The following is a 27,971-nucleotide window of genomic DNA, read 5'->3' on the forward strand; positions in this document are numbered from 1 at the left end:
ACCTTGAAGTGCAGTGGTGTGATCTCCTCTCACTGCAGCCTCCGCCTCCTGGGTTCAAGCAATTCTCCTGCCTCAGCCTCCCGAGTAACTGGGACTTCAAGTGCATGCCACCACGCCCGGCTAATTTTTGTATTTTTGGTAGAGACGGGATTGCACCATATTGGCCAGGCTGGTTTCAAACTCCTGACCTCAGGTGATCCACCTGCCTTGGCCTCCAAAAGTGCTGGGATTACAGGCGTGAGCCACTGCGCCCGGTCAGACGTGCTCGTTTCTAGGAGGGACGGTCTTGGAGGCTCCAAGGAGGAGGTGTCGCCTGGCTCCAGGAAGCGCCCAGGTGCAGCGTCCCTCCATTTCCCCATCTCCTGCGGGGCCCTCCCAGGGCGGGCTCCAGGCCTGCCCCGCGCGCCTGCGCAGGAGCCTCGAGGCGGGCGGGGTTCCAGCGCGCAGCCGGCCGCCCTCAACCGCTCCCAGCATCGGTGGCCGGTGGTTTGGGGCAGGGAGACGGCGCAGCGTGAGCGGAAAGGGCGGTTACCCAACGGCCTTCGCTCTCATGGTGTCCTCCGTGGTGTTACCTAAAAATAAAGTTATTTGTGATTAGAAGGTAATCGCCTCCTGGTCATGCTTCGGCTGGTCACCAGTGTCTGCGGGGCGACCCCATCCTTGTGGCCAGAGAGGGCCTGTGGCTGTGCTCAAGGTGGGAGTGGTCCTTAGCGGGGCCCTGCGGGACGCCCAGGCCGCGCTCCTTTCCCTTGCTCGCCTGGCCTTGAAGTGAAAAGGGGGAGGTTTAACAATGCAGTGGGAACCCCAAAGTTTGTCTCGGCTGTGCCGCTCACATTCCAAACAATGCAAAAGCTTGAGGAAAACCTCAGCAGTTGAAACCGTGATGCATTTCAGCAAAGAAGTAGCTCCTGTCCTCGTAAAATCAGTGAAGTTCTCACGGACGACCTCATTGAGTGAGTTGTGAAGCTTGTTGACTTAATCAGAATGATCAGCCAGCATGCGTGTTCTAATACGCTCGTTTGTCAATGATATGAGCAGCTGCAAAGTGGAAGAACAGGCCTTTACTCATAGTCTGTTCACTTGGTAGCACAAGTTGGTTGTGGAAGCGAGAGTGTGGCCAAAGTCAAGAAAAGCTTCTATGAGAATCTCTTACTTATGTGGAATTTAAATAAAAAGTAGTGTATATCATTATTTGTAAACTGTAGACTACACATGTATTATATCTAAAATTTACTGCACACACGTGTGTGTCTTCTTGGGCAGCTGGTCAGTGTGTGTACTTGAGAATGTGAGAAAGATTTGTTTTGCATTTTGGGGGGTGTGAGATTTGTGGGGGTGGCTGTGTGTATGTGAAAATGTGTTTAGTTTGGAATTTGTTACATATTTAATTGGTGAGAATCTAATCTATTTAATTGGTGAGAATCTAATATGTATTCACCTGTGTGGGTTGGTGGTGTCTGTGTGGAGATTGCAGATTAAAGAAGGTCATAATTGGGCTGTGCATGGTGGCTCATGCCTGTAATCCCAGCACTTTTGGAGGCTGAGGTGGGCGGATCACTTCAGGTCAGGAGTTCAATATGTTCCAGTATTATTCTGATATTTGCAGTGACTGTATCTGATATTTGCAGTGACTGTATCTGATATTTGCAGTGACTGTTCGCCAGCCTGGCCAACTTGGCGAAACTCCATCTGTACTAAAAATACAAAAATTAGCCAGGCGTGGTGGCGTGCACTTGTAGTCCCAGTTACTTGGGAGGCTGAGGCAAGAGAATTGCTTGAACCCGGGAGGCGGAGGCTGCAGTGCGAGGAGATCACGCCACTGCACTTCAAGGTAGGAATGAGACTCTATCTCAAAAAAAAAAAAGAAAAAAGAAAAGGTCATTCATAACTATTCATAACTGCTTTTATGAGAGTGTGTAGAAGTGAGTGTTTATATTTGGAGGATATGAGGTATAATATATGTATACAAGAAGAATTGGGGTTTGATATTTGTGATTTGGGTTGTGAAGATGTATTTTCCATAAGTTTTCTCAAATGAATGTTGGGGATTTGTATTTGTCTAATGTTTGGCAGATCTGGAAGAATTATCTTGTTGTGCATGTGGGCAATAATAGAGAAAGTGCTTGTGTCTATTTTTGTGGATGTACACTGTGGTTTACATATTTGGGGAATGTAGGAAGACCATTTGTGTGCTTAGGATATGTTGCATCATTGTGTGTGTTTCTTTTCACGATTTTCAGGGGTTGTGTATGGCCATTTCAATGTGTGAGGGCAGATCCATGACTATTGGGGGACTGGTAGAATGAATGTGTGCAGTTGTGAGGTGGAGTTTGTATGATTCTGTGTCTTGGAAAATGGAGTTATTTCTGTGTGAGCATTTAGAGGTGTGATTACATATGTGCAGGTATTGTGGGACTGTATGTGTATTTCGGGATATGAGGTGGCATGTTTGCATATTTGTGGCGTGTTAGTTAATCGCAGGTATATTTAGGGCATGTAGGGAACTCCATGAGTATTGAGTTTGTGTGTGTGTGTTCAAGGGCATGGCAGTTTAGATGAATGTTTTGTGGATCTATGTGCTTGTATTTTTCAGTAAGTGGTTATTAGGGTTATATATTCTGGGAATGTGGTATATGTGTCTCTGATAGAGAGATGGGGTTCTGTGTTTATACAGGAGAGTGAGAGAATTGAATTTATATGTATTAGAGTTATGTGATATGGTTATTGGTTAGTACTTGGCGATGTGAGAGACACCCCTCGTTTACAAAGCAGTGCCCAGCTGGTTTGTGCAAGTGGAGAATATGGTGGACCAGCTCCTAAGGAACAATGATGACCTGTGCTACCGGTGAGCAGTAAGATGTGTTTCTTCATAATGTCTTTTGTCATGTGGTAGTGTGGTTTACACTTCCCCCAAGTTATAATTTTAATAGCCATCTTTTATTGTGTGTTATAATACACCATGTTGGCCAGGCTGGTCTTGAGCTCCTGATCTCAAGTGATCTGCCTGCCTTGGACTCCCAAAGTGCTGGGATTACAGGTGTGAGCCACCGTGCCTGGCCTTCTTTAGATAATTTGAACCAGTTTATAACAAAAATTTTAAAATAGACTACAACAAAGTAGAAGACAGACCACCACATAGAAAATAGAATGAAGTTAAAATTCTGGGCTAATACAATTGTGCTGGCTAAACATCGTTAGAAGCGACAAGGTATAACAGAGAATGTAGATTTTGAAGTCAAACGCATTTGTTCACCCCTTCCTTACTGTATAATGTTGAGCAAGTTGCTTAATTTCTGAGATGTAACATCCTCCTCCACAAAATGATGTAACAATTATGTTGTAGAGTGTTGTGAGAATTAAATAAAATGACATTATGTGTATTCTGGATGATACTTAATCTATTTTATTTCCTTTAAGCTGTTATTTGAGACAAAAGGGAGACAGAATTATGCAAATTTTGCTGTTGAATATAGGCTTTGTTTCCGTGATTCTTGGAAGTGTGGTTCCTGGACCATCAGCATCAGCATCACCTGGGAAGCAGTTAAAAATGCAAATTATCAGCCAGCTGCAGTGGCTCACACCTGTAATCCCAGCACTTTGGGAGGCCGAGGCGGGGTGGATCATGAGGTCAGGAGTTTGAAACCAGCCTAGCCAACATTGTGAAACCCCGTCTCTACTAAAAATACGAAAATTAGCTGGGCGTGGTGGTGGGCGCCTATAATCCCAGCTAGTCGGGAGGCTGAGGCAGGAGAATTGCTTGAACCTGGGAGGCAGAGGTTGCAGTGAGCCGAGATTGTGCCACTGCACTCTAGCCTGGGTGACAGAGCGAGACTCCATCTAAAAAAAAATAGAGATGGGGTTTCACTATGTTGGCAAGGCTGGTCTCGAACTCCTGACCTCAAGTGATCTGCCCGCCTTGGCCTCCCAAAGTGCTGGGATTAGAGGTGTGAGCCACTGTGCCTGGCAACAGACTTTAGTTTAAGATAAAGTTCTTTTTTTTGTTTGTGTTTTTGAGATGGAGTCTGGCTCTGTCGCCCATGCTAGAGTGCAGTGGCGTGATCTCGGCTCTCTGCAACCTCTGCCTTCCGGGTTCACGCAATTCTCCTGCCTCAGCCTCCCGAGTAGCTGGGACTATAGGCATGTGCCACCATGTCTGGCTAATTTTTTGTATTTTTAGTAGAGACGGGGTTTCACCGTGTTAGCCAGGATGGTCACGATCTCCTGACCTCGTGATCTGCCCGCCTCAGCCTCCCAAAGTGCTGGGATTACATACAGGCGTGAGCCACCCGGCCAGAATAAAGTGATTTTTTAAATAAAAAAAAAATTATTTTGGACCTTTAAAATTAGACCATACTATATATATATATATAAAAAAAGTCTACACTCTTTTTTGTTCAGCAAATTCATACTAAAATATTCCATTTTTGTAGGATAAAGGCCAAGAAAACTTTACGTATGCTACAAGTTTATTATATGTATTTACGTGGCTCTTTCTTCCCTAGTTACTTAAAACTTTCACGTTATACAACTCTCCAAAGCAAGCTTCCACTCCCCAAGGCAAGCTTTGCAGAAATGATGAGGTCGTATTACTATCAGAATAGCTTAGGCAGTGCCATAATATAAAAATGTTTTGTTTTGTTTTGTTTTTGAGATGGAGTCTCGCTCTGTTGCCTGGGCTGGAGTGCAGTAGCGAGATCTTGGCTCACTGCAACCTCTGCCTCCTGGGTTCAAATGATTCTCCTCCCTCAGCCTCCTGAGTAAGCTGGGATTACAGGCACGTGCCACCGTGCCTGGCTAATTTTTGTATTTTTAGTAGAGATGGGGTTTCATCATGTTGGTCAGGCTGGTGTCGAACTCCTGACCTTGGATCTGCCTGCCTCGGGCTCCCAAAGTGCTGGGATTACAGGCGTGAGCCACCGTGCCCAGCCATAAAAATGTATTTTGAAAGCTATTGAGTGACCGTTAAATGATGTTTTATTTTTTAAAAAATGATTTTGGGCTGGGCGCGGTGGCTCACACCTGTAATCCCAGCATTTTGGGAGGCCGAAGCGGGCAGATCACGAGGTCAGGAAATTGAAACCATCCTGGCTAACACGGTGAAACCCCGTCTCTACTAAAAATACAAAAAATTAGCCGGGCATGGTGGCAGGCGCCTGTAGTCCCAGCTACTTGGGAGGCTGAGGCAGGAGAATGGCGTGAACCCGGGAGGCAGAGCTCGCAGAGAGCAGAGATCGTGCCCCTGTACTCCACCCTGGGTGACAGAGGGAGACTCCATCTCAAAAAAAAAAAAAAAAAAAAAAGGTTTTGGTGTATTTGTTGGCAGACACTTATCCACTGCATTTAGAGAAAGGGACATTGGGGTATACTCTTCCTTGTTCTAATAAACCCCAAGTGCCCTTTCCAGTTTCACCACTGTACAATTTACTAAAATGCAACTATTAGGAAAACTTCACATTTTCTTTTGGCCGTGCATCAGGTTGTTGGCGTATTACTGGTTTGAGTGCTTCTAGTATACTGAACTTTCAGAAGTTTACCTGCTTCTTAATCCTGTGTCTTAGCTAGATGTTTACAATCTGATTCACTTTCAGCAATCTACTATCCATGAATAATAATCTTATATTACTATTTTCCCCCAACATTCAATAGAAAAAGTTGATTCCCTTGCTAGTCCCCAAATCTAAACTTGAATGGTTTCACTTAAAAGTTACTCATTTGAGGCTGGGTGTATTGGCGCACGCCTGTGATCTCAGCTCTCTGGGAGGCCAAGGCAGGCGGATCACTTGAGGTCAGGAGTTTGAGACCAGTCTGGCCAACATGGTGAAACCCCGTCTCTACAAAAAATATAAAAATTAGCTGGGCGTAGTGGTGCACGCCTTTAATCCCAGCTACTCAGGAGGCTGAGGCAGGAGAATCGCCTGAACCCAGGAGGCAGAGGTTGCAGTGAGCCAAGATTGCACCACTGCACTTCTGCCTGGGTGACAGAGCAAGACTCTGTCTCAAAAAAAAAAAAAAAAAAAAAAAAAAAGAACTCATTTGAGAACACTTAATAGTTAGTACAATTATTAATTTAGTTACTTTAAGTTGCACCGATGCTATCATTACATCACAGTGCACCCAACACATAAAACAAATGAGATGAAGTCAATTTTATTTTTTACACTAATTAACAGTTGTACACAAATACATTAATCCCTTGGTGTATTTGTTTTAGACCAGTTGACAACTATCTGTAAACATAGCTAAATATAAACATTAGTACTTTATCTTATTTTGTACCTGTACTTTAAGGTTTTAAGTTAAAATGTCATTATTTCCTTATTGGAAGAATTAAAGGAAACAGCTTGGTGGTTTGGGAAGAACACTTGGTGATGGAGGTTCACTACGTTTGGCCCTGGCAAAGTTCTGATTAGCTTGAGATTTAAAAAGTAAGCTGGGACCTGAAAAGTTCAGAGTTCCAATTTTGATTTTTTGGAAAATTTTTGTTCTTTCCCCCGTCTTGCATGGCCTGCCCTGCAGCTGCTGATGAGTTATATCCCTGTCTTCTTTCTTTTTTCTTATGAAGAATCTTCATTGGGGGATTCTGACTCTTGGTCTGTTAAGCTGTTTGTTGATTCTACTAACATTTCTAGGTTGAGGGGCTGGAATGTTATACCTCTCTCTACCACTTGTCTTCAGCTTCTTTATCACTTGTCCTCTTCTTAGTGTCAAGTTCAGGACAATAGGTGTTGCTTTCTGATAGATCCTTTCCTTTGTCTTAATACAGAAGTTTTCATGGGCTGAGCTGCTTTCAGCCTGGGAACTGAGGCCGACATCAGTCTCCTCAGCACACAAGTTTGAAAGAAGTCCTAGTGACTTCAAGCTCAGAACCATGGATGGCAGGGCTCCCTCTGGATGTGGAATTCTCCATCCCTTTCCAGGGAGGGAACAAAGCCCACAAGCACCGGTGAGTGAACTGCTGACCACCCCTGCAATTTAAAAAATATCCTTTTTTCTCTTATCTTTGCAAAAATAACATGGCATAAAATTTATTCCTAGCAGCCAGCTACCTAGAGATACCACTTTCCTGTCTCTGCCCATCCATATTATATCTCCCTATTTTCTTCTGAAGCCCACCAAAACCTGTTTTGTAAACTGCTTTCTCCTTACTCAATATATAGTGGGCTTTTTTTTTTTTTTTTTTTTTTGAGATGGAGCCTCCCTCTGTTGCCCAGCTGGAGTGCAGTGGCATGATCCCAGCTGACTGCAACCTCCACCTCCGCAGTTCAAGCAATTCTCCCCCCTCAGCTTCCCAAGCTTCCCAAGTAGCTGGAACTACAGGCATAGGCCACCTCGCCCAGCTAATTTTTGTATCTTTAGTACAGACAGGCTTTCACCATGTTGGCCATGCTGGCGTCGAACTCCTGACTCAAGTGATCCACCTGCCTCGGCCTCCCAAAGTGCTGGGATTATAAGCGTGAGCCACCGCACCTGGCCTATAGTGAGCATTTTCTGTCAATCATAAATATTCTCCCATAAAATGACTTTGAATGTGCGCAATCAATTCCACCAAAAGGCTGGGTGTGGTGGCCCGTACCTACAATGCCAGCACTTCAGGAGACCGAGGCGCAAGGATGGCTTCAGCCCAGGAGTTCAAGACCAGCCTGGGCAACGCAGAGAGACCCCCATCTCCACACACACACACACACACACACACACAAATTAGCCAAGTGTGGTGGTATGAATCTGTAATCCCAGCTACTCAGGAAGCTGAGGCAGGAGGATCCGTTGATTCCAGGAACTGGAGACTGTAGTGAGTCATGATCATGCCACCGTGCTGCATTCTGGGCAAAGAGTGAGACCCTGTCTAAAAAAAAAATTCTGATCGGGCGTGGTGGCTCATGCTTGTGATCCCAGCACTTTGGGAGGCTGAGGCGGGCGGATCATGAGGTCAGGAGTTTGAGACCAGCCTGGCCAACACAGTGAAACTACATCTCTACTAAAAATACAAAAAATAGCTGGGCGTGGTGGTGGGCGTCTGTAATCCCAGCTACTTTGGGAGACTAAGGTAGGAGAATCACTTGAACCTGGGAGGCAGAGGTTGCAGTGAGCCGAGATCACACCACTGCACTCCAGCCCGGGTCACAGAGCTAGACTCTGTCTCAAAAAAAAAAAAAAAAAAAGTTTTACTAAACGACTTTCCATGATTTAGAATCAGTCACCTATTGTTAGTTATTTATGTAGCTTCCAATTTTTCTACCACAAATAGCCTTGCTAAACATCCCTGAAAATTAACGTATGCATATATCCTGGATTGTTTTTCATTTGAATACATTTCTAGATGCGAATGAATGAGACCAAACGTAGGTAAGAAATGGAAAGGTTTGGGTGGGCCCGGGTGCGCTGACAGCAGCACCACAACAGCACAGTGACAACACAGTGGCGGGGACCTCATCAGCGCCCAGTCCTTTCTTGATTTACCGTGTTGCTTCCTCCCTCTTCTCCCCAGTAATTATTATTCAGAGCTTCCCAGAATAAAGCCGGGGCCCTGATTTTACCTGGACTAACAGTGCCAGAGGTTTCCCCTGATGGAAAGACTGAACCCAGCAGAGAGACGCGGGTGAGGGTGGGAGTTCCAGAGGGGAAGGGGCACAGGTGGGGCCTGGATCCAGATTACGGATGGATGCCCCTCCCAGGTAGCACCCAGGCCCAGCCCTGCCCCTCCCGTGCATGGGAGTAGCAGGAGGTTGTGATAGTGGCCCTGACAACAGGTGGCCGGCCCTCCTTTATGCCATTGACCATGGAGTGCTGTATCTATGTCTTCCTTCTTTCTCCTCACCCTCCCTTGCCCCACACCTTTGGCCCTCCTCCCTTCCCCCTTCACCAGGTCGAGGTGAGTGGGATGAGCCCAGCCTCCGCAAAGGCCTCGGGCTGGGGAGCCGCTGCACACCGCAGGCATCTAGCTATAGGAGTGCCCAGGTTGCAGCTTAGGACCAGCCCTTGGAGGAAGGGGTCTAACTCAGTGCTCTTTACCTGCACACTGTAATGGGGTGACTGGTTTCTTTTGGTGGTGTTTTTCTTTTTGACGGAAGGAGTTCCGGATATCAGAAAGAACTTCTTTTTTTTTTTTTTTTTCCCCAGAGACAGAGTCTTACTCTGTCACCCAGGCTGGAGTGCAGTGGCACGATCTCAGCTCACTGCAAATCCGCCTTCCGGGTTCAAGCGATTCTTATGCCTTAGCCTCCTGAGTAGTTGGGACTACAGGTGTGCACCATCATGCCTGGCTAATTTTTGTATTTTTTGTGGAGACAGGGTTCACCATGTTGGCCAGACTGGTCTCAAACTCCTGGCCTCAAGTGATCTGCCCGCCTTAGCCTCCAAAGTGCTGAGATTACAGGCGTGAGCCATTGCGCCAGGCCAGAAAGGAGTTCTTGGGACAAGACATCAAAACCAGCTGTTAGCCAGTTCCCCTATCCTTGCTTTCTGTTTCACTGGTTGTTCAGGGAGTGAAGAGATGAAGCTTTAAGTGCAGGTATGATGCAGGTCACTCACTCACCTGGCATTTCGTTATGTTTTTTCCTTATTCACTTTCCCTAAGTCTGATTCTCCTGTTTATATCCTTCACTGCTGTATAAACTTCTCCAATGCAAGGGACCAGCTCTTGCATTTCTTATGTTGTTTCCTAGATAGATAGATGGATATCTATAGATATATATAATATAAATAATATATGATACACATTTGTATATACTGAATATATATTTTTTAATATATGACATGCCCACTTGTATACTACTGCTTGGGCAAGAGAGATAGCTAGGAGTAAAACAACAGTTGTCCTGCGTGGCAGTCAGCTGCCTCTCCCGCTCACTGCCACATGAATCATCACTAATGGGAATGTCCCCTGAGCACTACTGAGAACTGGGGGGATGTATAGTTCGATACTTTACCTGGATTACTGCCCTTCACCTGGCTGAATGCCACCTCCTTAAGTCTCAGCTTAACTTTCACTTCCTCTGGGAAAGTAGTTCTGATTTTCCCCCACAAAACTAGAAAACATAAGTCCACAGGAATCCCACTGTTGAATGAACTAGGGAAAATGGGTAATTTTTAGTAGAGACGGGGTTTCACCACGTTGGCCAGGCTGGTCTCGAACTCCTGACCTCAGGTGATCTGCCTGCCTTGGCCTCCCAGACTGCTGGGATTACAGGTGTGAGCCACCGCGCCCAGCCTAGGAAACTTTTTGAAATGCGAAAAAACAAAAACACAATTACAACAGCTCTACCCTGTGTACATGCTTTAGGAAATAATGCTATTTACCTTAATTTTGACATTTTCAACAATGAACAGGCACAATTTGCTGGTGAACAGGACCCCAATTTATGTTTCCTTTATTACTATATTTCTCTATTGTTCTTATGATTCTACTTTAAGAAGACATTAATTTAATACTATGGAGTTGTAATTTATTATATTGGATACCTAAAAGGGGTAGAATCAGGTTGAACAAAGAATTTTCTTGGCATAATTAGTACAAATGTTTTGTTTATGAAGTGCAGCAATATCTCCTTTAGACCCAGGCAAGAGGGACCCTGCTCTGAACCCTGGCACCCCAACACATTTTATGCACCCCAATACCTATGTTGCTTTGTTACAGGCAAATGGTGCTTTCGTCTCTCAGGACCCCATGCCGTGTGCTGGCACAGCATGACCTAAAGCCCTAAACACCAATGCTTATGTGCAACACTGCTCACCAAGGGATATCTCTTGACCTATGCTCCCAAAACACAAGGCACCTGCATACAAAGGTCATGAGAGTTTGTGGGTTGTTTTCCACTGATGTCAAAGCAGATACTGTTCCAATTAGAGGAAGGATTCCAGAGGAGGAAGCACTTAGGAAAGAAAAAAACATAATTGCCTGCCAAATCCTTACACGTGGATAGCATGAACGCAATTAGCTCTTGCCTAATTGAAATATTGGTATGCTGAGCATTCATGTTCTTTTCACATTCCAATTCTGATTCCTGAGGTACTTAAATTACTTTGGTATTCACCACAGTTGCGTATAGCACCTGAGAAACATTTTCTAACACTGAATGATGCATGCTATTCTTACATTTGTATGTATGTAGGACTAGATGTAACAAGCATCTATACTGTCAGTAGAGCATAAATTATGTGCAGATTTCAATTATAATAACATAAGTGGGCCGGGTGCAGTGGCTCACGCCTGTAATCCCAGCATTTTGGGACGCCAAGGCGGGCAGATCATGAGGTTAGGAGTTCGACACCAGCCTGGCCAACATGGTGAAACCCCGTCTCTACTAAAAATACAAAAATTAGCCTGGCATGGTGGTGCATGCCTGTAATCCCAGATTCTCAGGAGACTGAGGCAGGAGAATTGCTTGAACCCAGGAGGCGGAGGTTGCAGTGAGCCGAGATCGCGCCACTGCACTCCAGCCTGGGTGACAGCATGAGACTCCGTCTTGGAAAATAAAATAACGTAAGTGAAGGCCAAAAATAATAATAATAATGCAATGTGTATTTTATTTTATTACTCATCCCCAAATCACCAGCTTATCATCAGAGCATCCAGACACATTCAACCATAATCACACTCAATTATCTTGACATTTTGCCTTTTTTTTTTTTGAGACAAGGTCTCGCTGTGTTGCCCAGGCTGGTCTCAAACTCTTGAGCCAAGCAATCCTTCTGCCTCAGCCTCTTGGGTAGCTGAGTTTATAGGTGCACACCATTGCACTAGCTCCATTTTTTTACCTTAGGAGAAATAGAGCTTTAAACCAATTTTAAAACTTTAATGTTCTGTAATCCCAGCACTTTGGGAAGCTGAGGTGCGCAGATCAACTGAGGTCGTGAGTTCGACACCAGCCTGGTCAAAATGGTGAAACCCTGTCTCTACTAAAAAATTACAAAAGTTAGCCAGGTGTGGTGGCCCATGCCTGTAATCCTGCTACTTGGGAGGCTGAGGCAGGAGAATTGCTTGAATTTGGGAGGTGGAGGTTGCAGCAAGCCAAGATCATGCCACTGCACTCCAGCCTGGGCATCAGAGCGAGTCTCCGTCCCCTCCACCCCCCCGCCAAAAAAAAAGTTTAATGTTTTAGAAGGGCGCATTTGTCAAGCTAGGAAGATAGAGCATGTTTTCTCTGACAGTTTAATTCGATTTGCAACTTAAATACCTGGATATAGGATATTTGGGCCTTCTTTTGCATTCTTAGTCTGGGCCCTGCAAGTGTTAGGAGAAGGTCTGAACTACTCTAACGGTTTGATTTTATTTTTAAAATTTTTTGAAATGCAGTCTCACTCTGTCACCCAGACTGTAGTGCAGTGGTGTGATCTCAGCTCACTGCAACCTCCGCCTCCCAGGTTCGAGTGGTTCTCCTGCCTCAGCCTCCCAAGTAGCTGGGATTACAGATGTGCACCACCACACCTGGCTAGTTTTTGTATTTTTAGTAGAGACGGAGTTTTACCGTGTTGGCCAGGCTGGTCTCGAACTTCTGGCCTGAAGTGATCCTCCCTCCTCAGCCTCCCAGAGTGCTGGGATTACAGGCGTGAGCCACTGTGCCTAGCCATAGTTTGATTTTAAATACCAATAACCTTGATATTTTTGAAAGCCTACTTGTTTATTACTTTTCTCTCTGGGATATTGCAACTATTTTTTTAAGAACAACTCAGCTAAATAAAATTCCTGTTTATTGTTGGACAACATTGTTTCACACAAATATCAAACAGGCCAAAAAAAACCCAGCAACTTTATAAACAAAAAAAGGGGAAAAAAAGGCCAGGCGCAGTGGCTCACGCCTGTAACCCCAACACATTGGGAAGCTGAGGCGGGCAGATCATGAGGTCAGGAGTTCGAGACCAGCCTGGCCAACATGGTGAAACCCCGTCTCTACTAAAAATACAAAAATTAGCTGGGCGTGATGGCATACGCCTGTAATTCCAGCTACTCCAGAGGCTGAGGCAGGAGAATCACTTGAACCCGGGAGGTGGAGGTTGCAGTGAGCCAAGATCGTGCCACTGCACTCCAGCCTGGGCAACGGAGCAAGACTCCGTCTCAAAAAAATAAAAGGAAAAAAAAGAAACCTTTTATCTTTGGCCTTTTTGTTTTTGAGATGGAAACTCACTCTGTTGCCCGGGCTGGAGTGCAGTGGCGTGATCTCAGCTCACTGCAATGTCCGCCTCCCGAGTAGCTGGGATTACAGGCGCCCACCACTACGCCCAGCCAATTTTTTGTATTTTTAGTAGAGACGGGGTGTCGCCATGTTGGCCAGGCTGGTCTCGAACTCCTGACCTCATGCTCTGCCCGCCTCGGCCTCCCAAAAAAAAAGAAGGCCTGAGATTACAGGTGTGAGCCACTGCGCCTGGCCTGTTTTTTAGTTTGTTTGTTTGTTTGTTTGTTTTTTTCAAGACGGAGTTTCACTCTTGTTGCCCAAGCTGCAGTGCGATGGCGGATCTTGGCTCACCACAACCTCCGACTCCCGGGTTCAAGCGATTCTCCTGCCTCAGCCTCTCCAGTAGCTGGGATTACAGGCATGAGCCACCACGCCTGGCTGATTTTTTGTATTTTTAGTAGTGATAGGGTTTCTCCATGTTGGTCAGGCTGGTCTTGAACTCCCAACCTCAGATGATCTGCCCGCCTCGGCCTACCAAAGTGCTGGGATTACAGGCGTGAGCCGCCATGCCAGCCGGCCTTTTCAACCAAATCATACAAACCAACTACTTATAGTACAGCTAAGTACATACACAAAGAAGTTACTGCAATGGTGGGAATAAGATTGTTTTTCTGGGCCGGGCGTGATGGGTCACGCCTGTAATCCCAGCACTTTGGGAGGCTGAGGTGGGCGGATCACGAGGTCAGGAGATCGAGACCATCCTCGCTAACACGGTGAAACCCCGTCTGTACTAAAAATACAAAAAATTAGCCGGGCGTGGTGGCGGGCGCCTGTAGTCCCAGCTACTGGGGAGGCTGAGGCAGGATAATGGCTTGAACCCGGGAGGTGGAGCTTTCAGTGAGCCGAGATCGCGCCACTGCACTCCAGCCTGGGCGAAAGACCGAGACTCCACCTCAAAACAAACAAACAAACAAACAAAAACTTGTAAGAAAAGCAAAAACGACAACAGAAAAACAATTTTTTTTTTTTTTTTTTTTTTTGAGACACAGTCTTGCTCTGTTGCCCACGCCAGAGTGCAGTGGTGTGATCTCGGCTCACTGCAAGCTCCGCCTCCCGGATTCACGCCATTCTTTCACAACTTCCTTCTTCTCCTTTAAGTCCTTGGTGATGATTTCAGAGCTAGTGTCTACAGCTGCATCTGACATGGTGGGGCACGCCGGTGATCTGATGCAGGGGATTAAAAAAGAAAGCGAGAGTTCAGGGACTCCGGCGATAAAGCTGTCAGAGTCTGCGGCGGAGGCAGCCCGCGGCGAGCAAGGAGCTGGACGAGGAACGATGCAAAGATGGCTTTCAGAGCAGCCAGTCGGGATCTTGAAACTATTAAGGCCTAAAATCATTAGCACTGTTTTCTCCCTCTAAGACATATGTGGCTTTTCACTTTATTTTCAACTGAATGCTTTCGCTGTTTTGGGTTTAGCAAGCTTTTGGTCTTAAAAATACCCAACAATGCAGTTAAGAGGCCAAATGACTTTATGCATGAAACATTGTTAAGATGAGGAATTTTCCCATAGAAAGGTGACCAGATTTGAGGAAATTATTTAGTCAGTATAAACATTTCTCTGGATTTAAACAGTACAGCTTTTACTTTCAGGCTTTCCTAATAAAGTTTCTAACAGACCTGGAAAGGAGAAGGAAGAGTAACATCTGTTGCAAAACGCCAGTTACTTGTAGGACAAATAAGAATCTGGGAGAGAGGTGACTTGCCCAGGTGACACACCGATTTGGGATATATTAGGGAGAACCATTAATTCTTGTCCATAAGGCTTGATTTAGAATTGTTTTTTATTTTAATAGAAGTTCTGTAGAAAGAAAGGAATACTTGGAAAAATTGAGCCACTTGTAAATACTTGGAAGATGAGAAAAGAGAGTGGTTTAAAATCTTCTTACCATATCCCTATTCTCCTCCTCTTCCTCCTCATCATCAGAATCACAATCAGTCAGTTAAAGTTGGCACTTTATTAGTGTGAACAAGGTCAGTATGAAAACACAAAGTATAGGGAAGTTGTGACACCCAATGTATACAATTTCTAAGTCACACCTCTCTGTTTCACATTTATTTATTTATTTCTCAGTTTCACTTTAATATGGTTATAGGACCACCAGGTTCGATTGCCTGTTGCATGGTAACAAACCAATGCACCAAAACAGTGGGGATTGCAGCAGAGAAAGAGTTGAATAATTGTAGGGCAGCCGAACAAGAAGACGAGAGGAAACTTCAAATCTGCCTCCCTGAGTGGTTTGGGGATGGGGATTTTAAGGGGTCTGGACAGGTGATGGGCTAAAGTATGGGGATTGCTGACTGGTCGAGAAGTGGGGAGTGAAGTCATGGGACCAGGAGATGCTGAGTCGGTTTCTTGGTAGGGGTTTTCAGACGGTTGGCATCAGCCATTCTGCTGGAATTCAGGATCTGAAAACACCTTAAGCAATTCTTGGGTAAAAAGGTCCAGTGTCAGATTCTATCTATGGGAGCAATGGGGGAGCAGGTGGTCAGTGTGCTGCATGACCCTCGATTAGTTAGCAGCTGCAGGGAAATGAGTCAGAGCACACCAGTGCATGCTGGTTGAGGCCTGACTACAATTCAGCCTAAAGCCTGGCTTGTAATTCTCATTAACCCTGTGAGGATGGGTTTTCCTTTGGGCTTTTGCCCCATTCTAAGCAACACTTCTATGGATATTTTTGACTACGTTTTTTGTAGTGCACACTGGAAAATATTCTGTGTGCTCAAATTAATTTTTTTCCAAGACCGTTTCTCATTTTAATATCCCAGAGCTTCTCTTGCATTTTAGGCTGCAATGGGTAAAGAAAGTTATATCTTCATTCCTTTGTCAAAAACTTATTGAGTGCCTGGGCACTCAAGCGCTGTAATCCCAGCACTTTGGGAGGCCGAAGCAGAAGGATAGCTTGAGCCCAGGAGTTCAAGATCAGCCTGGACAGGAGGATCACTGGAGCCCAGGAATTGGAGGCTGCAGTGAGCCACGATTGCACCACTGCACTCCAGCATGGGCAACGCAGCAATACCCTGTCTCAAAAAAAAAAAAACAAAAACATTTATTGAGTGCTTACTCCATGGTAGTTAGGCACTGGCCTGGGCACTGGAAAACAGATAAATATAACATGCCCCCATCTTTCTCAGCATAAAGCTTAGCAGACTGTGCCCATTGTGTTTATTTAAGAATATATTTACAATACTAGTGGTTCTGTTTATAGCTATCCATCTTACCTCACCCCCTTCCCCCAAATAAAAAATAAGCAATGTTCAATTTTAAGACACTATCAAGGCCGGGCACGGTGGCTCTCACCTGTAATCCCAGCACTTTGGGAGGCCAAGGTGGGCAGATCACCTGAGGTCAAGAGTTCAAGACCAGCCTGGCCAACATGGTGAAACCCCATCTCTACTAAAAATACAAAAATTAGCCGGGCGTGGTGGCAGGCTCCTGTAATCCCAGCTAGTTGGGAGGCTGAGACAGGAGAATCGCTTGAACCCGGGAGATGGAGGTTGCAGGGAGCTGAGATTATGCCATTGCACTCCAGCCTGGGTGACAAAGAGTGACACTCTGTCTCAAAAAAAAAAAAAAAAAAGACACTATCAAGTTACAGAAATCAAGGCAGTGTGGTATTGGAGAAGACTTAGACATATAGATGAATGGAACAGAATGGGACCCACACATAGATCCTCACAAATATGGCCAATTGATTGTTTTAAATTGCGGTAAAATACATGTAACATAAATTTACCATCGTAACCACTTTTAAGCATACAGTTCAGTATGGTTTAATATATTCATATTGTTGTACAACTAATTTCCAGAACTTTTTCATCTTGCAAAACAAACTCTATTTCCGTTAAACAACAACTACCCCTTTCTCCTTTCCCCAGCTCCTGGCAACCCACATTCTACTTTCTCTTTCTATAAGCTTGACTATTTTAGGTACCTCATATAAGTAATCATACAGTATTTGTGACTGGCTTATTTCACTTAATGTAATGTCCTCAAGGTTCATCCATTTGTCAGAATTTCTTTCCTTTTTAACACTGAATAATATTCTCTCGTATGTGTATACAACATCTTCTTTATCCATTCATTCATGCATGGACACTTGGGTTCCTTCTACCTTTTGGCTATTGTGAATAATGCTGCTATGAACATGGGTATACAAATATCTGTTTGATTCCCTGCTTTCAATTCTTTTGGGTATTGTTGTACTGTGAAATATATATTTGGTCTTTGTTCCAATTTCCTGGCATACAACTCCTAAGATCCTTGGAATCTCCAAAGTGATGTCTTTTTGTATGCTAATGAGTTGCCAGATGGCTGGCAGCTCCTAGGTAGCTTCAGGATGGGGGCTGGTCACCAGAAATGATTAGAAGATTGGGACTTTTGGCCCTAGCCCCATCCTTTAGAGAGGAAAAAGGGGCTCAAGGTTAAGTTGATCACCAGTGGTCAATGGTTTAATCAATTATGCCTACCTAACAAAGCTTCTATAAAAACTGCAAATGACAGGGTGTGGGAAGTTTCTGAATAGTTGAACTCATGAAAGTTCCTGGAGGGTGGCATGCCTGGGAGGGTATAAAAGCTCCACGTCTGTTTTCATCTCTTACCCTAGGCATCTTTTCATCAATATCCTTTGTAATATTCTTTCTAATAAACTGGTAAATGTAAGTTAAAAGTTAAGTGTCTTCCTGAGTTCTGTGAGCCACTCTAGCAAATTAATCGGACCAGAGGTGGGGATCCCCCATTTATAGCCAGTCAGTCAGAAGTGCAGGTAAAGCAACCTGGGGCTTGCAATTGGCATAGGAAGTGGGGGGCAGTCTTGTGGACTGAGCACTCAATCTGTGGGATCTGATGCTCTCTCCAGGTAGATAGTGTCAGAATTGAATTGAATTAGAGGACACCCAGTTGGTGTCCATGCTGCAGAGCTGGTTACTTACTTGGTGTATGGGGAGAACCCCATACACATCTGGTGTCTGAAGTATTCTGTGTTGGGGAGTATAGTAGGATAAATCAAGTTTGGTTATTATTAGCAGTATATATTATTTAGTATACATTATTATTAATATATACCCAGAAGTAGAATTGCTGGATCATAGTGTAATTCTCTCTTTAATTTTTTGAGGAGCCACCATACTGTTTACCTTAGTGGCTACACCATTTTACATTCTCATGACAACAGTGCTCAAGAGTTTCAGTTTCTCCATATTCTCACCAATGTTACCAAAAAGGGGTCCTGACCCAGAGCCCAAGAGAGGGTTCTTGGACCTCTCCCAAGAAAGAATTCACACAAGTCCATAGAGTAAAGTGAAAGCAAGTTTATTAAGAAAGTAAAGGAATAGGCTGGGCACGGTGGCTCATGCCTGTCATCCCAGCACTTTGGGAGGCTGAGGCAGGTGGATCATGAGGTCAGGAGTTCGAGACCAGCCTGGCCAATATGGTGAAACCCTGTCTCTAATAAAAATACAAAAATTAGCTGGGCATAGTGGCGCATGGCACATGTCTGTAGTCCCAGCTGCTTGGGAGGCTGAAGCAGGAGAATTGCTTGAACCCAGGAGGCAGAGGTTGCAGTGAGCCAAGATCGCCGCTCTGTACTCCAGCACTCCAGCCTAGGTGACAGAGCAAGACTCAGTCTCAAAAAAGAAAAAAAAAGTAAGGGAATAAAAAGTGGCTACTCCATAGGCAGAGCAGTGGCATGGGCTGCTTGACTGGAGTATACTTATAGTTATTTCTTGATGATATGCTAAACAAGGGGTGGATTATTCTTGAGTTTTCTGGGAAAGGAGTGGGCAATTCCCAAAACTGAGAGTTCCTCCCCTTTTTAGACCATATAGAGTAACTTCCTGACATTGCCATGGCATTTGTAAATGGTCATGGTGCTGGTGGGAGTGTCTGTTAGCATGCTAATGCATTATAATTAGTGTATAATGAGCAGTGAGGACCACCAGAGGTCATTGTCATCACCATCTTGGTTTTGGTGGGTTTTGGCTGGCTTCTTTACCGCAATTTGTTTTATCAGCAAGGTCTTTGTGACTTGTATCTTGTGCTGACCTCGTATCTCATCCTGTGACTTAGAATGCCTAACCTCCTGGGAATGCAGCCCAGCAGGTCTCAGCCTTATTTTACCCAGCTCCTATTCAAGATGGAGTTGCTCTGGCTCAAATGCCTCTGACAGCAACACTCATTATTTTCTGTTTTTTGTTTTGTTTTACAGTAGTCATTCTGGTGGGTATGAGGTGATGGCCAATTGATTTTTGACAGAGGTGCAAAAGTAATTCAAAGGAGAAAGGACAGTCTTTCCAAAACCAGTGTTGGGATAATTAGTCATCCTGCAAAAAAATGAACCTTGACTTAAATTTCACCTTATACACAGACTAACTAAAAATTGATTATACACATAAATGTAAAAATTCAAAGCATAATATTTAAAAAAGAAAACAGAAGAAAATTTTCACGAACTGAAGTTAGACAAAAAGTTCTTAGATATGATGTCAAAAGCCTGATCCACTAAAAAACATGACAAATTGGATTCATAAAATTTAAGACCCATGCTCTGCAAAATACACTGTGAAGAGAATAAAAATACACACCACAGACTTGGAGAAAATGTTGAGAAATCACTTATCTGACAAAGACTAGTATTCAGAGTATATAAAGGCCTCTCAAAACTCAACAGAAGGAAAATAGAGTTTAAGTAAAAAATGGGTAAAAGGCTTGAGCAGATACTTCATCAAAGAAGTTATTATTGATGGAAAATAAGCACAAGAAAATATTTTCAACATCATTAGCCATCAGGAAGTGAAAATTAAAACCATAGTGAGGCTGGGGACAGTGGCTCATGCCTGTAATGCCAGCATTTTGGGAAGCCGAGGCAGGAGGATTGCTTGAGCTCAGGAGTTCCAGACCAGCCTGGCCAACATAGTGAGACCCTGTCTCTACTAAAAATAAAAAATAGCTGGGCATGTCTCTACTAAAAATAAAAAGTAGGTGGCATACCGCTGTAGTCCCAGCTACTTGGGAGGCTGAAGTGAGAGGATTACTTGAGCCCTGGAGACTGAAGTTGTAGTAAGCTATGATAGCACCACTGCACCCCTGCCTGGGCGACAGAGTGAGACCTTGCCTCCCAAAAAACAAAACAAAAAAACCATAGTGAGACACCACACCATTAGCTAAAATAGAAAAACTGACCTGACCAAGTGATGTCGAGAATGTGGAGTAACTAGAACTTGCACACCTTGCTGGTGGGAATGCAGAATGATGCAGTCACTCTGGAAGAACACTTGGCAGCCTTTTATAAAGTTAAACATATACTTACTATATGACCCACCAGTCCCACTCCTAGGTATTTACCTTAGCAAATGAAAAGTTATGGCCGGGTGCAGAGGCTCACGCCTGTAATCCCAGCACTTTGGGAGGCCGAGGCAGGTGGATCACAAGGTCAGGAGATCGAGACCATCCTGGTGAACACAGTGAAACCCCCTCTCTACTAAAAATACAAAAAATTAGCCGGGTGTGGTGGCGGGCACCTGTAGTCCCAGCTACTCAAGAGGCTGAGGCAGGAGAATGGCATGAACCCAGGAGGCGGAGCTTGCAGTGAGCCGAGATTGTGCCACTGCACTCCAGCCTGGGCGACAGAGCTAGACTCTGTCTCAAAAAAAAAAAAAAAAAACATAAAATAAAAAAAAAGAAAAGTTATGATCACATGAAAACTTGCACAGCAGTGTTTCATAAAGCTTTGTTTGTAATACCCCCAAATTGGAAACACTGAAAACTTCTCCCACTGGTAAATGGGTAAGTAATCTTTGGTACATCCATATAGTGAATGGAATACTACCCGGCAAAAAAAGGGACCCAGCAACTTGATTGGATCTCAAAGGTAACATTCGGAGTGAAAGAAGCCCGTCTCAAAGGTTTACGTATTGTATTATTTCATTTATATGACAACCTCAAAAAGATGCAACTATAAATGTTAGAGAACAAATCGGTGGTTGCCAGCAGTCAGTGGGAGAATGTGGCCTTAAGGGAGCAGCACGAGGGAGTTTCTTAGGGTGATAGAGCTCTTTGGGGCCGCATTGAAGCAGTGGCTATATGAATCTGTATTTTTTAAAACTTCAGGAACTGGCCAGTCACGGTGGCTTACGCCTGTAATCCCAGCACTTTGGGAGGCCGAGGCTGGAGGATCACTTGCACCAAGGAGTTTAAGACCAGCGTGGGCAACATGGCAAAACCCCATCTCTACAAAAAATAGAAAAATTAGCCCGGTGTGACGGTGCATGCTTGTAATCGCAGCTACTTGGGAGCCTGAGGTGGGAGGATCACTGGAGCCCAGGAGGTGGAGGCTGCAGTGAGCTGTGATCATGCCAGTGTACTTCAGCCTGGGTGACAGTGAGACCCTGTTTCAAAATAATAATAATAATAATAATAATACACTGATAGAACTGTACACAAGAAAAGTCAATTTTACTGTAGGCTAACTTAAAAATAAAATATATAAAATAATGTTTACATGAATACAATAAAAATGTTAACATAAATAACATAGTTATGCAAAAAATAACTTCACAAAACAATTTCCAAAAGAAAAAAGTTATAGTGAGAAGAATGGCATTGTTTTACAATTTTGCAAAGAATTTTTTCTGCCTTAACAGAAGACACTGGATTCGATTGTATGTATGTAATTCTATGTATCTTACAGGCTCAGCAAAGCTCTACTGTACACTCATGAGACAATGAAAGTAAATTAGACAAGTCATTCCCAGTATCTTTTTTTTTGAGATGGAGTTTCACTCTTGCCCAGTCTGGAGTGCACTCACGTGATCTCAGCTCACTGCAACTTCCACCTCCCGGGTTCAAGCAATTGTCCTGCCTCAGCCTCCCAAGTAGCTGGGATTACAGGTGTTTGCCACCACACCTGGCTAATTTTTGTATTTTTAGTAGAGACAGGGTTTCACCAAGTTGGCCAGGTTGGTCTAGAACTCCTGACCTCCAGTGATCCGCCTGCCTCGGCCTCCCAAAGTGCTGGGATTACAGGTGAAAGCCACTGTGCTCGGCCCCAGTATTGTTTTGAGAATACTTTTGACCTCATAGACCGTTCTCCTAAAAAAAGATTTGGGGATTCTCCAGGGTTCCCTATGCCACACTTTGAGAACCACTGGCCTATGTTATAACTTTGCACTAAAGGAAGTACTTTTCTTCTTATGATTGGTTTTAGGGAAAATATTACTTTATCCTTCACAGAAAAAAATCATTTAACATATTTACTGATTGAATTATGATATACAGTCATAATTTTAAAAGTCAAATTCAGATGTTTCTTTCTTTTTTTTTTTTTGAGACTGAGTTTGCCCAGGCTGGAGTGCAATGGCGTGATCTTGGTCGCTGCAACCTCCATCTCCCGGGTTCAAGCCATTCTCCTGCCTCAGCCTCCCAAGTAGCTGGGATTACAGGTGTGTGCCACCATGCCCCACACCCGGCTAATTTTTGTATTTTTAGTAGAGACGATGTTTCACCACGTTGGCTAGGCTAGATATACAGATGATTCTTATACTTAAATGGTCACTTTGTGTATGATTTCCAGCAATAACCAGCCCTAGGAACCTTAAAAAAACCTTCCTTAAAGGTTTTTATTCAGGCTGGGCGCAGCGGCTCACGTCTGTAATCCCAGTGCTTTGGGAGGCCAAGGTGGGAGGATCTCCTTAGGTCAGGAGTTTGAGACCAGCGTGGCCAACATAATGAAACCTCGTCTCTACTAAAAATACAAAAATTAGCCAGGCATGGTGGTGCACATCTGTAGTCCCAGTTACTCGGGAGGCTGAGGCAGGAGAATTGCTTGAATCTGGGAGGCAGAGGCTGTAGTGAGCCAAGATTGCACCACTGCACTCCAGCTTCAGCAACAGAGAGAGTCTCTGTCTCAAAAAAAAAAAAAAAAGTTTTTTTTCAATTATAGGAGAGTAGATGTTTTCACCATATGAGAGTAATGACTTACAAATTATTTACTGTCAAAACTTTAACATAGCCATTTCTTTTTTTTTTTCCACCCCGAGACGGAGTCTTGCTCTGTTGCCCAGGCTGGAGTGCCGTGGCCTGATCTGCCTCCCTAGTTCAAGCAGTTCTCCTGCCTCAGCCTCCTGAGTAGCTGGGATTACAGGCACACACCACCACGCCCAGCTAATTTTTGTATTTTTAGTAAAGATGGAGTTTCACCAGGCTGGTCTTGAACTCCTGACCTCATGACCCCTGACTTCATGATCCGCCTGCCTCGGCCTCCCAAAGTGCTGGGATTACAGGCATGAGCCACCCGGCTGCCATTTCTTTTTTAAAGTGAATAATGGGATTTCTTGTAAGGAGTGGCCTATCATGGGTGAAAAGATGCTTGTATACCCCATTTCAGGTTATACTGCACTGTTTGTTTTGTTTTGTTTTGTTTTGTTTGAGACAGAGTTTTGCTCTTGTTGCCCAGACTGGAGTGCAATGGTGCGATCTCGGCTCACTGCAATCTCTGCCTCCCAGGTTCAAGTGATTCTCCTGTCTCAGCCTCCTGAGTAGCTGAGATGATAGGCATGCGCCACCATGCCTGGCTAATTTTTTGTATTTTTAGTAGAGATGGGGTTTCTCCATGTTGATCAGACTGGTCTCAAACTCCTGACCTCAGGTGATCCCCCTGCCTCGGCCTTCCAAGGTGCTGGGATTACAGGCGTGAGCCATCGCACCCGGCTCATACTGCACTGTTATGTGAGCAGTACTATTCTTCTTGGAAGCCATTTGCTGTCTGTAAGTCAGAAAGTTTTACTTCCTAAGAAACTTCATGAAATCTATAAGCAGCTTCTTTGAAGATGGCCTTTTGTAATCCGCATATGACCCCCAATTCTGAAACTGACTAGGACTGATTGCAGCATCAGGAAGGAGGAATTTCCTGCCTCCGTAAGGGTTGGGCAATGCGGAGGTTGGGTCAGGTGCCACCACCCTGGGGCTTAGACTCAGTGAGTTTGCCTGGGACCCAGCTCTGTGAGCCTAACCAATATCTCAGAGTAAAGGCTATTAAATAGGACAATCTGATCTGGTCTAAACAAATTTTGGCCTGGTACAATGGCTCACGCCTGTAATGCCAGCACTTTGGGAGGTCAAGGCCGGAGGATTGCTTAAGCCCAGGAGTTTGAGACCAGCCTGGGCAACGTGGCAAAACGTTGTCTCTACTAAAAATAAAAAATTAGCGGGATGTGGTGGCACACACCTATAGTCCCAGCTACTCAGGAGGCTAAGGTAGGAGGATCACGTCAGCTTGGGAGGTTGAGGCTACAGTGAACCAAGATGGCGCCACTGCACCCCAGCCTGGGAGACAGAGGAAGACCCTGTCTCAAACAAACAAACAACACAAGAAAATCCCATTATATTTGGAGTTGGCTGTGTTTCCCTCAGTAGGCAGGTTCATTATTGAGAGTTGGAGGCTTACCATCTAGCTAACATTTGTGGATGGTTAGACTGCTTTTCCCTGCCAGTCTCTTGGAAGCAGTCAAGGCAACCAGGCCTTTAGTGGAAAAAGGAGAAGAGACAGGAATACCAGAGGCAGTCCCTCAACCTTGGATTTCTCAGCCTCCATAACTGGAAGAAATACATTCATTTTATTTATAAATTACCTGGTTTCAGGTATTCTGATATAGGTAACAGAAAATGAACCAATATGGTACCTATGGTCCAAGATCTTTAAAGGGAGCTCCTAGGTCCAATATCTGGAAGAAATGTTACAACTAAACAACAAAAAGATTAAAATATAGGTAAAGGACTTAGACATTTCTCTAAAGATATACAAATAGTCAACAAGCACATGAAAAGATATTTAGCATCCTTACTTATTAGGGAAATGCAAATCAAGAGCACAATGAGGTACCACATCATACCTGCAAGGTTAACTATAATTTTTTTTTTTTTTTTAAGATGGAGTCTCACTCTGTCACCTAGGCTTGAGTGCAGTGGCGTGATCTCAGCTCACTTTAAAAAGAAGGAAATTTTGACACATGGATGAACCTTGGAAAGATTATAGTAAGTTAAATAACTCAGTCATAAAAGGAAAAATACTATATGATTCGACTTATAGGAGGTACCTAGAATACTCACAATCAGACAGACAGAAAGTAGAATGGTGGTTATCAGGGATTTGGGGGACAGGGAGCGGAAAGTCTATAATGGACTTGGAGTTTCAGTTTGGGAAGGTGAAAAAGTTCTGGAGATGGACAGTGGTGATGGTTGTCCCAAAATGAGAATGTACTTAAATGTTACAGAACCGTGTACACTTGGAAATGATTAAAATGGGCCAGACGCAGTGGCTCACGCCTGTAATCCCAGCACTTTGGGAGGCCCAGGTGGGTGGAACACTTTGGGAGGCCCAGGTGGGTGGATCACCTGAGGTCAGAAGTTCGAGACCAGCCTGGCCAATATGGTAAAACCCCACCTCTACTAAAAATACAAAAATTAGCCGGGCATGGTGGTGCATGCCTGTAATCCCAGCTACTTGGGAGGCTGAGGCATGAGAATCGCTTGAGCCCGGGAGGCAGAGGTTGTGCCCCTGAACTGCAGCCTGGGTAATAGAGGAAGACTGCGTCTCAAAGAAAAGAAAAAAGGAAATGGTTAAAATGATAAATTTTTGTTATGTATATTTTACCACAATTTTTAAAAAGAAATGAGGTATTGATACTTCATTGACAATGTAGATGAACCCAGAAAACATTATCACAAGTGAAAGAAGGCAGAAATTGAAGGTCATATGTTGTGGTATGATTCCAATTATATGGAACATCCAAGATAGGTAAATTCATAGAAACACAAAGCAGACTGGTGGGTACCAGGGGCTGGGGGAGGAGGGAACAGCGAGTGACTGCTTGATGGGTACAGGGATTGGTCTCCTTTGGTGTGAAGAAAATATTTTAGCACTACAGGTGATGTTTGTCACAACCTTGTGAATATACTAAATGCCTCTGAAATGTGTGTTTTAAATTGGCTAATTTTATATTATGTGAATTTCACCTCAATTTTTTGCAACAGAGACTCCTTCAGGGTGAGCAAAGTCCTGGAAACCTGTATGCAGATAAAGAAAAGGAAAGAAAGAGATAATCAGTGCATGCAGTTGTCAGCTGGCTGGGACCTGAGGAGAGTCACTTGCGGAGGCACCTGGTCTTTATCCCTATTGTCCGGTACAAGGCAGGCATTAATCCTGTGATCCTTATCTGAAGCTCAGGTTTGATTTTATTCTTTTCTTAAGTACCTAGTGTTATCCCCAAGCTTGTAATAATAGTTTAATTGTTACAGCCAATATCTCACCTTCAGAAGTAAGATGCTTAGGAAACCAAGACAAGGAACTGTGTGTTGCAAACAGCATCACCCTGGAGAAGAGGTGGCAGGAGGTGACCTACAGAAAATGGAGCAATAGCCTAGAGCAAGAAACACAGAACAAAAGAGAAATGAGGGGTTAGGCAACCTCCTGGAAGCACCAACAGGACAAGTACATATTCAGGGGCCTCCTAACAGCCTCGACTTCCAGCATCCTCAGATGGGGCTAGACACGTTACATAGACATTCAAGAGCAGAGAACTCAGGGACTTCTGATTTATATCAAGAAATGCATACACAGCAGACGTGTGCCTGTAGAGTGGAATTCTAGAAAAGCTCACAGCCCAGAACATAATGCAGACTCCCCCAGCCACAGCACCTTCCAACCCTGAGAAGAGTGCTGATTCTCCATCTGAGCACCCATTCTCCTGCAACATCAGGGGAGAGGATTTCACCTAAGGGTCAGACCAGCATCTCCAAACCCAGCTCCCCACCTTTGCCTGTTGGTGGCACTTGTGGGAGAAGGGGAGATGGTATGAAAAGAGCCACAACAGGAGTCACCTGGACAGGGTGGAGCTTGATGGAAACTGACATTTGTGCCCATTGGAGGCAAATGTAGAATTTGGTATCTTCCCTAGCGTCAGGCACATGAAACTCTCCAGTGCCCATGACTTTTGACAGTGACTTCAGAGCACATATGGGAGACCCATGTGGCCCAGGCTCCACACAGGCAGGAGCTCAGCTTCACTCACAGCAGGATTCCTAGTGCCAAGAACACCATAGGTGCATAGCAGGTGATCAAAATAATTGTATGTGGCTGAATCAGTGAGAGGTAAGAGAGAGGACTTGATCCTAGCTGCAAACTAAGTGACCTCATTAAAACCTAACATGTGGCTGGGTGTGGTGGCTCACACCTGTAAGCCCAGTACTTTGGGAGGCCGAGGGGTGGATCACCTAAGGTCAGGAGTTCGAGACAAGCCTGGCCAACATGGTGAAACCCCATCTCTACTAAATATACAAAAAATTGGCTGGGCATGGTGGCGGGCGCCTGTAATCCCAGCTACTTGGGAGGCTGAGGCAGGAGAATCACTTGAACCTAGGAGGCGGAGGTTGCAGTGAGCTGAGATTGCACCACTATACTCCAGCCTGGCAATAACAGCAAAACTCCGTCTCAAAACAAAAAACAAACAAACAAAAAACACCTAACATGTGAGGCCCAGCATGGTGGCTCAGACCTGTAATCCCAGGATTCTGGGAGGCTGAGGCTGGAAGATTGCTTGAGCCCAGGGGTTCAAGACCAACCTGGGCAACATAGTGAGACCCTGTCTCTGGGGAAAAAAAAATTACCTGGGCATAGTTACAGTCCTAGCTGCTTGGGAGGCTGAGGCAGGAGGATTGCTGGAGCCCAGGAGTTTGAGGTTACAGTGAGCTATGATTGCACCACTGTATTCCAGCCTGGGCAATGGAGCGACACCCTGTCTCTCTTCGAAAA

The 27,971-nt window shown here is 44.6% G+C and overlaps 1 long non-coding RNA gene across 1 annotated transcript; it reads left to right on the plus strand.

Annotated features, from left to right (window-relative positions):
• The first annotated feature begins 254 nt into the window (after positions 1 to 254).
• On the plus strand, positions 255 to 27,971 carry LOC129044262 (uncharacterized). The gene is made up of 3 exons (XR_008504637.2): positions 255 to 953; positions 6,764 to 6,943; positions 26,195 to 27,971. It is a non-coding gene; the product is annotated as an uncharacterized LOC129044262 (long non-coding RNA).

Source organism: Pongo pygmaeus, chromosome 13 (genome assembly GCF_028885625.2).
Source record: "Pongo pygmaeus isolate AG05252 chromosome 13, NHGRI_mPonPyg2-v2.0_pri, whole genome shotgun sequence".
Taxonomy (NCBI): domain Eukaryota; kingdom Metazoa; phylum Chordata; class Mammalia; order Primates; family Hominidae; genus Pongo; species Pongo pygmaeus.